Below are 14,692 nucleotides of genomic sequence, written 5' to 3' on the forward strand. Positions count from 1 at the left end.
AGATATGCGAAAAACTCATTGTTTACCAGATTAAATTCCCTTTTTAATTCATCAAATGTTTTTACACATTTCCTGTCTTTCTTTACAAGTTGTTGAACATTCTTTAAGCCCCTAGATGCCCATCTGTCAAATATATCCAGACTTAGGCCTGGTGGGAAATCAGGATTCCCCTTTATTGGGGTATACTGTGAGACACTACAGTTGACTTTTAAGAGGGTCCCTATCTTCCACCAGGCTCTGATAGGGTTCAGAATAGTCTTGAGCTTTTTAATTTCCTGTGGTAGTGTTTTGGGCTTACAGTGTGCCAAACCTATTGGGAGGAATGGATAGCAGATATTCTCGTCTACTGAGTTATTAGTCACATAATTCTTCTGGAGGAGCCAGTCAGACACTGTACGTGCTAAAAAAACCAGGTTATATAGTCTGATGTCCGGAAGAGCTAATCCCCCGTATTCTTTCCCTACTGATAGTTTTAGAATTGAGAGCCTGGATCTTTTCCCTTGCCAGATGAAATCTCTAATCGCAGAGTTAAGAGACCGAATGTCCTTTTCAAATAATAATAAAGGGATATTTTGAATTACGTAAAGAAGTTTAGGGAGGAGAACCATCTTAAACAAGGCTATTCTCCCTGAGAGTGAGATTGGTAAATTTCGCCATATTTTCATTTTCTCTCGAATCGTAGAGAGAATTGGAGTTATATTAATTTCATATAGCTCTGAGGGATTAGCTGGGACATTAATTCCTAGATATTTAAAAGAATCCTTCACTTCCTTGAAGGGGCAATTTCTTACTGAATCCAATTTCTTTCGGAGCCAAAGAATTTCTGACTTGGATGGATTTATTTTGTATCCCGAGAAGGACCCGAACTTAGATATTATACGCATAAGTTTGGGTATATTCTTTCTTGTATTTGATAAATAAAGAAGTATATCGTCTGCGTAGAGGGCGATTTTTAATTCGTGCTTAGAAATTGTAATCCCTTGAAGAGACTATCTAATTTTTATTGCCAGAGACTCTATGGCTAAGTCAAAAATAAGAGGAGACAGGGGGCAACCTTGTCGTGTTCCTCTTTGAATTTCGATATCTGGTGATAATAGATTGTTAACTATTAATTTGGTATAAGGATTTTTGTACAGATTTTTTATAAAACTGAGAAAGTTGCCTATGATTCCAAATTTGACAAAAGATGAAAATATATGGTTAAAGTGTACTGAGTCAAAGGCTTTTTCTGCGTCAATTGCAACTATTGCCAGATCTGGTTCGCCCCCCGTCTCCTCATTGGTGAGAGACTTCCGAAAGAAATATTCTGTAGTTGTTAGTACTTCTCTGATTTTGGATGCTGAGTTGCGGAATTTAAGAAAACCCGCTTGATCTCTGTGTATGACCTGTGTTAGACCAGTTTGAAGCCTACTGGCTAAGATTGAAGTTAAAATTTTGTATTCCGAATTAAGAAGAGCTATCGGCCGGTAGGACTCCTTTCGTGTTGGGTCTTTTCCCCCTTTAAGCAACAAAGTTGTATAGGAGGCCGTGAAACTAGGTGGTATAACTTTACCCCTGATATAGAAATCATTGAATAAATTGCATAAATGTGGTACTATTTCAGGGGCTAGAATTTTATAGACCTCGTTTGGAAGCCCATCTGGGCCTGGCGCTTTATTTACCGACAGCTCTGAAATTGTTTTACTAACTTCTTCCTCTGATATTGGTTTATTTAGGTTAAGAATTATTTCCTCCGGAACTGTGGGGCAGGTTATTTTGCTCCAATATTTCTGAGCCTGAACCACATCTGATGCCTTTATTGAATAGAGATCTTTGAAATAATTTGTAAAGACTTCTAAAATATCTTCTGATTTTGTAAATAACAGGGAGTCTTGTTCTATTCTGTCAATAAGGGAAGGTTTTTTTTCCCCTTTAACTAATTTTGCAAGTAACTTGCCAGATTTGTTACCAAACCTATACAGTTTGGACTGAAATTTGAGGTCTTTATGAGTTTCTATAAGTAGCGCTAGAGCGTCTCTTTCATTTTTAGCTTTAATGTATCTAGACCAGTTAAAGGGTGTCTTGTGTAACAGATAGTGGTTATAAGAGTTTACTACGAATTGAGTCGCTTCTTTCTCTCTCTTTTTTAATTTGTTATTTAGCTTAGCGGCATAGGCAGTTATTTCTCCTCTCATGACTGCCTTTGCGGCACCCCAGAAGATTTCCGGTCTGTCAATATAGTCTATATTAAATTGTATGTATTCTTTAAATTTGTCGTTTAGATGTTTTTTGAATTTTATATCATTGGATAGGTAAAAAGGAAACCTGAACCTCGGTGAAGTTTTATTAGAACTGTTCGTTTGAATCTCGAGAAAAATCGGTGAATGGTCTGAGATAATTATGGATGTGATTCCTGCTTTTATATTTTTTGTGCAAAGCCTCTCATCCACTAGAAATAGGTCTATTCTAGATAGAGTTTTGTGTGCCCTTGAGAGACAGGTATAATCTAGAATATCAGGATTCTGGATTCGCCAAATGTCTTTGACTGATAGGTTCTGACAAAGGTTTTTAAATATTTTTGTTTCTAATTTATCTTTTTTGGATTTTAATTGTCTGTTATTATGTCTCATTCTGTCTAGGGGGGATTGGGGAGCCATATTGAAATCTCCTCCTACTATCAGGTAACCTTCAGAGTGAGATAATAGCATGGATTGTAATAGATCCCAATATTCATAGTCTAATTCATTAGGCGCATATATGTTGCACATTGTATATATTTGTTTGGCAATTCGAATTTTCAACACTACGAATCTCCCCTCCGGGTCACTTTTTGTCTGTAGCAACTCGCACTCTAATCTTTTGCCTATCATTATTGCCACCCCCCTTTTCCTTCTGTTACCGGGTGAAAAAACAACTTCTTTTATCCATGAACCTTTTAGTTTCATTGTTTCTTCGTTATTTAAGTGTGTTTCTTGAAGAAACATAATATCAGCTTGTAATTTTCGCATATGGGATACTATAGTTTTCCTTTTAATAGGAGTTGAAATTCCTCCAACATTCCAAGATATCACCTTAAATTTATCTAGTGACATAGTCAGTCAAATTGTAGGTTTAACTTGTATTTAGGAATACTTGGAAAAAGATAAGGGGGGGGGCGAGCCGGAGGAAGGAGAAAGAGAGAGAGAGAGAAAGAGAGAGGAGAGAGGGAGAGAAAAAAAAAAAAAAGGATTTTTGGGTCTGGAACCTCTATTATATGGCTAGGAGGGGGAACCCACCTCCCTCTGATTGCCCTATCACGAAAGGGACCACTTTCTATAAATAGGATTCTTTCTTTTGAATCCATGACCATACTTTACAATAATTAAAACAGGAAAAAGAAATAAAAAACAAATAGTGAATGAAAGAATTGAACAAGGTACTATGATCTTTTTAAACCTGTAGGCTCCTGCTGAAAAAAAAATTAACCTACGGGTTCTAGTCCTGCATAGAGGCGCTCTGCCTCTCTAGCATTGTCAAAAAAATGAATGTTATCTCCAACAGCTACTTTGAGTTTAGAAGGGTAAATTAGAGTGGCCCTGTAACCCTTTTGAATAAATTTTGAGCAAATGGGAGTTAAATTTCTCCTTTTTAAGGAGGTTTCCGCTGAGTAGTCTTGGAACACCAAGATTTTACTCCCGTCAATAATAATCGGTTGTTTTTTCCTGTACTGTTGCAACAGTTTCACTTTATCTAGATAATTTAGGAAACGGGCAATAACTGGTCTGGGTCTTCTGGAGATATTAGTGTCCATGTGAGGGGGGCCCACCCTGTGAACCCTTTGAATTATTATCTGAGAATCTGACATTTCCAAAAGTTGGCTTAGTGTTTCTGTTATAAATAGTGTTAGGTTCTCAAACTTTTTTGCTTCAGGTATGCCAATTATCCTTATGTTGTTTCTTCGGGACCGATTTTCTAGGTCTTCTAATCTCAATTGCATTTTTTGCAGTTTGGTTCCTGCGTCATCTAATTTAAGACCTTGAGAAACTGTGAGGTCTTCCAAGTCTGACACCCTTTGCTCTGCCTCTTGCAGTCTATTAGAGAACTGCTTAAATTCTTGTGATAATAAGTCTATATCATGCTTTATTTCAGATCTTAGGGTGTCAAACTTGGGGGACAAAGCCTCTGTTATATTGGTAACTAGATTTTGCAAATTTAATACCTCACTGCCTGGATTTAAATTACTTATAGCGTGTAATTCTGCTGTTATCTCAGTGTGGCCTTTGTTTTTTTTGTCTCTGTTTCTGGCTGCCATATTTGGGGATGTAATCTTTGAAGATGTGTTAAGAAACTTGTCCATGTGTTGGGTGAGGAAGTGAGGGGAAAAAAAATAATATATAATTGCTATTGGGGGGGATACCCCTGAATTGTGAGAAAAGTGAAGAAAAGAAAAAGAAGGATGTGTTACAATATACAAGTGAAGAAAAGAAAAAAAAAAAGGGGGAAAAAGAGGGTGTGAGGGGTGAGGGAAAAAAAACCAAGATATGTGATTTTTTTCTTTTTTTCTTTTTTTTTTTATATAAAAAAATATAGGAGGGATTCAACCCTTAAGTGACTTTTATAGGAAAAGCTTCAAGATTGTGCTTATCAGATTATGGCAGTCAGGAACATTTCATAGAAAGGCCTTCTGGTCCTAAAAGCTGGGCCCACTACTTTCCCTTGTGCAAATGACTACACCCGTTTCCTACTGTTCGGGTGTGTTTATCCTTCTATACAAGAAGGAATTATATAGGTTGGGAGTGAGACTGCCCTCAGTTGCCTACTCTTTAAATTTACTATTATCTACAGCCTTTAACAAAATTCTAAAATGCCTAACTTGAGTGGTGCTATTCGTTTGAAAAAATGTCTAATAAGTATCTGGGATTAGAGTCTGGTCTCTAGAATATAGGTAGATACTTGTACTATATGCTCGGATTAACCCTAGCAATATTCGGGGTACTTCGGATTTAGTATCTGATTTCTAGGTAGGATAGAACCTGGTAATCTTCTATCCTATGCTTTAGGAAATTCTCAAAGACTAATTACTACAATTTATAGCCCCTTCTATTTTCCCCCTTCTTCTTCCCCTGCCCTATTGCCTACCCTTACAAGATAATCTTATATAAATGGTGATTAGTTTATATATAACATTCAGCTATGTAGGTCATTTTGTTTGTAGGGAATTTTGAAAAATGACCCAGCAGTTGGAGACCTTTATATATGTTGAAAACGTAACATGTATAATGCTGCACAGACATACTTTTTGATTGAATATCCAAGTATATCGTACGTTAATGAATAAGTTCAATACAAAGAAACACCAAAGCGACCTAATTCAGTGATATGCAAAACTTAGGTGCCTTATCAAGGTTACAGGTGAGAAAAAAAAAAACAAAAGAGAGAAAAAAAGAAAAAAAACAACCCTTTTCAGTAAAGCAGGCACTTTTCCTTCTCTCCCCTTATGAAAACCTTTAGTTCTGGCGTGTGTTTTTATGGAGCAAGAAAATTGTGACTGTTTATAATAATTATATCACTTTTGAAAATTTATGGCTTAATGTCTGTCTTGGCTTAGACCTTGATTTTCCCTTGTTCCAATCCTTGCAGCCTTATTCTGAGGTATTAATAGTCCCAACCGCTATGGTTCTTTAATCTGTTATGGGTTAATTTCCTCCGGATAGCAACCACTATTGTAAGGTTTCTTCCCTGTAAAGATAGTTCTCGGACTTGAACATATGAGTTTCAGTCTAACCTGCAACACCATTACACTTATTGTTTCAAATCCCCTTTTGCAGCTTCTCTAAACATTTTTCAATGGAGTTGTCCCTTCAAAAACAGAGCTTTTTATAACAGTTCTTGGTGTATTACTCACCCTCCGGTGTCCTACAATCCCTGCGGTCTGAGGTTTGTCCTCCAATCTTTAACTCTTTTCTTTGCCCTTCCAGGAGGGAAGAGTCACACTTGAGATCTGGAGGGATTAACTTTTCTTAGTCCGCCGCCTCCCGCACAGCAGCGGTGGGGGAGAGGGGGTCCGATGGTCTCTTCCAGGCACAGCCCTGTAACGGTGTTGACTTTAGAGTAGCACGGCTTACCGGCTCCACAAGAAAAACTCCCGGCGTAGTTGCCGCTGCCTGCGCTCTCCTGCAGTGCCAGCTCAGCCGACTCTCGAAAACTCCTCCTCCCACGCAGCACCGGTGGGGGAGGAGGAGCTGCTGTCGGTACCTTTCCGAACTCCTGGGCTGGTCTGGGTAGAAATCTCGGGCTTCACAGACCGGTAAGATGAATCTTGTGTTTCAACACCTGGAGGGGTAAAGGACAGCTAGGTACACCCGCGAAGCTGGAAAGAAAGGGGGGGGAATGAAATACGATGATGTTGTGCTGCAGGCTTAAAAGTCTTTACAGGTGTGCTGTCTTAAAAAAAAATTTCAGCACTGCTTGTATAGTGACTTGTAAAGGTTCTCTTCTATAAATTTGGACTCCTGTTCAAATAAGTTCCCTTCAGAGACAGGGATTCCTCTCTTCAGTGGGATGGAGTTTCCACTGTGAATTCCGGCAGCGATAAAATTTGCCGTCCTAGTAGCAGTCCCCAGGTATGAGGGCTTGGCGCGTGGAAAACACCGCCAGGTGCTTGTGGCAGGAGAACACTCGCTCAGCTACCTGTGCTAAGCTCCTCCTCCGGAACTCAGGCGAGCATACCACTAGAGCATGCAATTTTAAGCAACTTTCAAATTTACTTCTATTATCAATTTGTCTTCGTTATCTTGCTATCTTTATTTGAAAAAGAAAGCATCTAAGCTAAGGAGCAAGCAAATGTTTGGTTCAGTACCATGGATAGCACTTGTTTATTGGTGCTGTCCAATCAGCAAGGACAACCCAGGTTGTTCACCAAAAATGGGCCGGCATCTAAACTTACATTCTTGCTTTTCTAATAAACATACCAAGAGAATGAAGAAAATTTGATAATAGGAGTAAATTAGAAAGTTGCTTAAAATTGCATGCTCTCTCTGAATCAAGAAAGATTTTTTTTTGGGTTCAGTGTCCCTTTAATAAAAAATCTCTTAAAAAACAAGCAACCTGTATTTGCAATATTTATTCTGTTTAGTAAATCATTTTATGAGTGAATTTTTTCTCTCCAGATATTCAAAATTAAACTTTCATGATTTAGATAGTGCATGCAATTTTAAACACATTTCCAATTTACTTATCAAATTTGCTTTGCTTTCTTGGTATTCTTTGTTGAAACCTAAATCTAGGTAGGCTTAAATGATAATTTCTAAGCCCTTAAAGGCCGCCTCTTATCTCAGTGTATTTTGATAGTTTTTCACAACTAGACAATGCTAGTTCCTAATGAAAAAAAACCCAGGAGGGGAATTTTGAAAGGCGCGCTGAATAGCAGTCAGTGAGAGGAATATTCCTGATCGGAGATGGTGGTTGCTCTTTGTAATCACGGTTGCTCCTCTTGGTCCCAGAGTGTGGGGTGCAATGTTAGGAAATAAAAACAAGTAGAGGGCACCTCATTGTGTAATCCTGTTTTTTAAGCAGAAAAAGTGATGATACTGGTAACGCTTACCGGATATATTGGCACCGTACTGTGACCAGTTCAAATCCGCAGGCTAGCACTTAACAGTGGCTAGTACACTGTGTCCAGTTCTATTTGTGGTGACTGCCGCTGAAATCAGATGCTGCAAAGCCGTTCAGATTCCTGATACTGCACAGCTGTTACAAGTACTAGATCTGTTTCCGTGTAACTTGAAGATGTAAAAAAATAGAAGACAACTTCCAAACTTTAAAAATTATACACGCTTTATTTGTAGCGCGTTTCTCAACCAAAAACACTGGTCGTTTCTTCAGACAAGGAAAAGCAAATGTAAAACATTGAAATTTGTAACAATATATACACATGGTAATTAAAAAAAACAGAAGTTGTCTTTCATACTATAGCCAATGGCCAGGAATTAAATTAAAAAAATGATCAAAAAAAGCGCAATTTAGCCAACATTGGCAATTAATCCCTTAGAGGCTATTGTCAAAATGAACTGCACCACATAAAAAAGTAAAAATCTTTAAAATAAAATACATTTCCTAGTGTCCTAGACTAGTTCCTTTGTGCTATAGAGATAACATTGTGCTCATTCCCATGGAGTTATTTAGCAATGACTGGCTAAAATGCAAGTCTGTCAAAAAAACTGAAATAAGAAGGCAGTCTGCAGAGGCTTATATACAAGGTAATCACAGAGGTAAAACGTATATTAATATAACTGTGTTGGTTATGCAAAACTGGGAAACAGGTAATACAGGGAATATCTATCTTTTTAAACAATAACAATTCTGGAGTAGACTGTCCCTTTAGTATCAGATTCTAAGCGTTGTTCAAGCATTCTCATACTTAAGAGGGAATTCGATGGCACTTGTCTGGTTTAATGGGAGACCCTGTCCTACAGGCTTGTTCAGTAAAAGGAGAGCCCTAAATCTACATAAGTAAAGGCCAAGAACATGTTTAGCTTGCTGAAGGTAGGAATTATATCTGGTGAAACTGAAAGCAACAGGAACAATCTGTGGATTGTGGAACAGATCAAAGCAGTAATTTTTTACAGAGAATGGTATAAGATATCAAAATAGAAACTGCTTAAAGGGAAAGTAAAGTAAAAATTAAACTTAAAGGGACAGCCAACACCAGATTTTTTTGTTGTTTTAAAAGGTAGATAATCCCTTAATTACCCATTCCCCAGTTTTGCATAACAAACACAGTTATAATTATACACATTTTACCACTGTAATTACCTTTTATATAAGTCTCTGAAGACTGCCCCTTTATTTCAGTTCTTTTGACAGACTTGCATTTTAGCCAATCTGTGTGCACTCCATGTTAAATTCACGTGCATGAGCTCAAGGTTATCTGTATGAAATACATGAACTAATGCCCTCTAGTGGTAAAAAACTGTCAAAATGCATTTAGATTAGAGGCGGCCTTCAAGGTCTAAAAAATAAGCATATGAACCTCCTAGGTTTAGATTTCAACTAAGAATACCAAGAGAACAAAGCAAATTTGGTGATAAAAGTAAATTGGAAAGTTGTTTAAAATTACATGCCCTATTTGAATCATGAAAGTTTTTTTTTGGACTTGACAAACTGGATAGAGCATGACATTTTAACAGCTTTCCAAGTTACTTCTATTATTAATTTTGCTTAATTCTCTTGGTATCCTGAGGTCAGGAGCGTGCACGTCTTAAGCAATCTGGCAGCAGTGTCTGCAACTATGTATAACATAAACACTATAGCACTGCTGCCATAAACTTCTATAGGCATGTGCACGCTCCTAAGCTCCTTCAACAAAGGATACAAAGAGAAGTTGTTTACAATTGCATGCTTTTTATGAACCATTAAAGTTTTATTTTGAGGAGTTTACTTTTCCTTTAATATAAAGCCAAAGTAACCATAGCACAGACTTGCATTTGACAGCTTAGATTCCACATAGATGGCACAAATCAATGATACAGGTTAAGCTGCTGAAACAAGTAGACAAACAGTTGAAGCAGATTCATGATGGAATTAGCCAAAATACTTATGAATTAGTACTTGCCAGTGATAGCAGAAAAGTCAGTTGAACTACATGGTCAAGAGACTGCAAATCCTTTGGACGTTTTATGGGGTCTAAAAATATTTTGGTATGATGATAATTTTAGTGATAGGGGCACTCTGGACTAGTGATGTCGCAAACCTAAAATTTTCGGTTCGCCAACGGCAGACTCGAACTTCCGGTATTGTTCGTGAACCCGCGAACCGGGCAAACCGCCATTGAATTCAATAGGCAGGCAAACTTTAAAACCTACAAGGACTCTTTCTGGCCACAATAGTGATGGAAAAGTTGTTTCAAGGGTACTAACACCTGGACTGTCGCATGCTGGAGGGGGATCCCTGGCAAAACTCCCATGGAAAATTACATAGTTTATGCAGAGTCTGCTTTTAAGCCATAATGGGCCTAAATCAACTAACATTCCCAAAGTGGCTGTCTCAAAACATCCCGGACAGAAGATAGATTGATAGATAGGATAGATAGATATACATAGATTGATAGTTAGATAGAATCGATAGAAGAGAAATAGATAGATTTGTTAGATATATAATTACCCTAATAAAGTCTAATAATTAAACATGCGTTCTTGGACCCAACTAGGGTTAAGTAGTACTGTTCTTCGCACTTTCAGCCCTGTAACTCCCCCTATTGGTGGAGGTCTATATGGTGGTTATGATTACCCTGACAAAGTATAACAACAAGACACATGGTCTGGGACCCATGGTAATTTTGTTGTGTTAATTAAAACTTTTCTTATCACTTGAATCCCTCTTACCCCTCCTTTTGTTGGAGCTCTATATGGCCTGCATGATTATCCTGACAAAGTATAATAATAAAACATCTGGTCTTGGACCCATGGTAATTAGGTTGTGTTTAAGTAGTACTATTCTTATAACTGTAATCCCTGTTACTCCCCCTATCAAGGGAGGTCTATATGGCCTGCATGATTACCCTGACAAAGTATAACATCAAGACACATGGTGTTGGACCCATGATAACTAGCTTGTGTTAATTAGTACTTTTCTTAGCACTTTAATCCCCCCCCTATCGGGGGGTGTTCTATATGGCCTACCTGATTACCCTGAAAAATTATAATAATAAGACATGTGGTCTGGTACCCATTTTAACTAGGTTGTGTTTTAAGTACTACCATTCTTAGCACTTTAATCTCTGTAACTCCCCCTATTTGGTGAGGTCTATACGGCCTGGATGATTACCCATACAAAATATAATAATAAGACATCTGCTCTTGGTCTGCGACCCATGGTAACTATGTTGTGTTAATTAGCAATGTCCTTCGCATTTTAATAGCTGTTACTCATACTCACCCTATCGTTGGAGGTCTATATGGTCTGCATGATTACCCTTACAAAATATAATAACCAAACATATGCTCTGGGACCCATGGTAAGTAGGTTGTGTAAAGTAGTACTGTTCTTTGCAGTTTAATACCTGTTACCACACCAAATGGTGGCAGGTCTATCTGGCCTTCATGATTAGCTGCACCAAACCCAAAGAAAAGGCGAGTGGTCTTAGACCAACACCCATGGCTAACTCGGTTGTTTCAATTAGTACTATTCTTAGCACTTTCATCCCTGTTACGGGCGGTCTACATGGCCATCATGATTAGCCGAACAAAATACTACAAACCCACCTTTGCTCAGTCTTCATAGGCCCTTCATTGTCTGTATTTTGATAGTACAGTTCTTATTATTTTTATAGCTGATACAACACCGAATGGTGGCAGCTCTATATGGCCTGCATGATTAGCCGCACCCAATACAAAAATAAATCCAAGCCGTCTTGGATTAACACGCATGGCTAACTCTGTTGTTTCAAGTAGTACTATTCTTAGCACTTTCATCTCATCATCCCTGTTACTTCCAGGACTCTTGGTGGTGGTCTACATGGCCATCATGATTAGCCTAACCAAATACTACAATCCAACCTTGGCTCAGTCTTCCTAAGGCCCTTCATTGGCTGTATTTTGGTAGTACTGTTCTTATTAGTTTAATACCTGATACAACACTGAATGGTGGCAGCTCTATATGGCCTGCATGAATAGCCGCACCCAAAGCCAAAAAAAAGCCAAGCGGTCTTGCACTAACACCCATGGCTAACTCTGTTGTTTCAAGTTCTACTATTCTTAGCTCTTTCATCTCATCCCTGTTACTTCCAGGACTCTCAGTGGTGGTAGTCTACATGGCCATCATAATTACCCTCACCAAAATATAACAACAATACATGCATGCAGGGAACCATGGTAAGCTTACTTCCTTTCGCAAAATTGAGTATAACAGTTGCAGGCAGAGGTTCTGACCCTGCATTATGGCTGCACCTCTCCCTAAAAGAGGAATGTGATACAGAGTCTGTTGGCATGTATACAAAGAGTTGGCCTTCCTAAAAAGAGGAGCAAGGCTGTACAGGTTGTTCTCCTTCAGCCGTTTTATACGCTGTCCCATGGCCACGACCCTTAACAACCACAACAGAATGAAAAACCACATATGCCATCCTTTTGAACAACAGAGTACAGGTATGGCATTGATTTTAGTTACACTGCGATATTTATTATGAACCGTGAAATTGAAAACAAAAACATGATTGGACACCCAGTACAGTACAGGTCGTTCTCCTTCGGCCTTTTTAGAATAGTGTTCTGGACCCCCAACAAAAACAACAGCAGGAAAGAGGACATATGGCATCCTTTTGAACAATAGATGACAGGTAAGGCATAGATTTTAGAAAGCCATAGATAATTTTTTTGCAACTGCGAAATAAAAAAAACATTGATTGGACATGCAGCACACTTCTTTATCTTTAGGCCTTTTTATAAGAGGCTCCCGGAGCCTCAACTGAAACAACAGCATGAAAGAGGACATATGGCATCCTTGTGAACAATTGATTACAGTTAAGGCATTGATTTTAGAATCCCAGAGATCATTTATATGACACTGGAATTAGAAAAAAACATTGATTGGACACCCAGTACACTTCTTTATCCTTATGCCTTTTTAAAAGAGGCTCCCGGAGCCTCAACAGAAAAAACATTATGAAAGAGGACATATGTCATCCTTTTGAATAATAGATTACAGGAAAGGCATTGATTTTAGAAACCCAGAGATCATTAGTTGCAACTGGGAAATAGAAAAAAGCATTGATTAGACACCCAGTACACTTATTTATTCTTAGGCCTTTTTAATAAGAGTGTCCCGAAGCCTCAACCGAAACAACAGCATGAAAGAGGACATATGTCATCCTTTTGAATAATAGATTGCAGGAAAGGCATTGATTTTAGAAACCCACAGATCATTATTTGCAACCGGGAAATAGAAAAAAACATTGTTTAGACACCCAGTACACTTATTTATCCTTGGGCCTTTTTAATAAGAGGGTCCCGGAGCCTCAACCGAAACAACAGCATGAAAGAGGACATATGTCATCCTTTTGAATAATAGATTACAGGAAAGGCATTGATTTTAGAAACCCAGAGATCATTAATTTCAACCGGGAAATAGAAAAAAACATTGATTAGACACCCAGTACACTTATTTATTCTCAGACCTTTTTAATAAGAGGGTCCCGGAGCCTCAACCGAAACAACAGCATGAAAGAGGACATATGTTATCCTTTTGAATAATAGATTACAGGAAAGGCACTGATTTTAGAATCCCAGAGAACATTTATATGACCCGGGAAATAGAAAAAAACATTGATTAGACACCCAGTACACTTATTTATTCTTAGGCCTTTTTAAAAAGAGGGTCCCGGAGCCTCAACCGAAACAACAGCATGAAAGAGGACATATGGCATCCTTTTGAATAATAGATTACAGGAAAGGCATTGATTTTAGAATCCAAAAGATAATTTATATGACCCGGGAAATAGAAAAAAACATTGATTAGACACCCAGTACACTTATTTATCCTCAGGCCTTTTTAATAAGAGGGTCCCGGAGCCTCAACTGAAACAACAGCATGAAAGAGTACATATGTCATCCTTTTGAATAATAGATTACAGGAAAGGCATTGATTTTAGAAACCCATAGATCATTATTTGCAACCGGGAAATAGAAAAAAACATTGTTTAGACACCCAGTACACTTATTTATCCTTAGGCCTTTTTAATAAGAGGGTCCCGGAGCCTCAACCGAAACAACGGCATGAAAGAGGACATATGTCATCCTTTTGAATAATAGATTACAGGAAAGGCATTGATTTTAGAATCCCAGAGATCATTTATATGACCCGGGAAATAGAAAAAAACATTGATTAGACACCCAGTACAATTATTTATCCTCAGGCCTTTTTAATAAGAGGGTCCCGGTGCCTCAACCGAAACAACAGCATGAAAGAGGACATATGTCATCCTTTTAAATAATAGATTACAGGAAAGGCATTGATTTTAGAATCCCAGAGATCATTTATATGACCCGGGAAATAGAAAAAACATTGATTAGACACCCAGTACACTTATTTATTCTTAGGCCTTTTTAAGAAGAGGGTCCCGGAGCCTCAACCGAAACAACAGCATGAAAGAGGACATATGGCATCCTTTTGAATAATAGATTACAGGAAAGGCATTGATTTTAGAATCCCAGAGATCATTTATATGACCCGGGAAATAGAAAAAAACATTGATTAGAAACCCAGTACACTTATTTATCCTCAGGCCTTTTTAATAAGAGGGTCCCGGAGCCTCAACCAAAACAACAGCATGAAAGAGGACATATGTCATCCTTTTGAATAATAGATTACAGGAAAGGCATTGATTTTAGAAACACAGAGATAATTAGTTGCAACCGGGAAATCTAAAAAAACATTTAATAGACACCCAGTAAACTTCTTTATCCATAGGCCTTTTTAGCAGAGGCTCCAGGACCCTCAACAAAAACAAGAGCAGGGATCTGGGCATAGGAGTACAATGGAGTGTGACAATAATAATGTGAAGGTGAAGATTGCGGAGTTGTGGCATTTTAATTTTGTTATCATGGGAAGTACTTGCAATGACCTTGCTCTGGTGAATCCATATTGCAACTGTGTTTTTTAAGGCACTGTTTGTCTATTTTTTGAATATCAGCATTTGGTAATTGAAGCTCAACTTAAGGCTGGTGAGAACTGACCTTTCTTC

Source organism: Bombina bombina, chromosome 1 (genome assembly GCF_027579735.1).
Source record: "Bombina bombina isolate aBomBom1 chromosome 1, aBomBom1.pri, whole genome shotgun sequence".
NCBI lineage: Eukaryota > Metazoa > Chordata > Amphibia > Anura > Bombinatoridae > Bombina > Bombina bombina.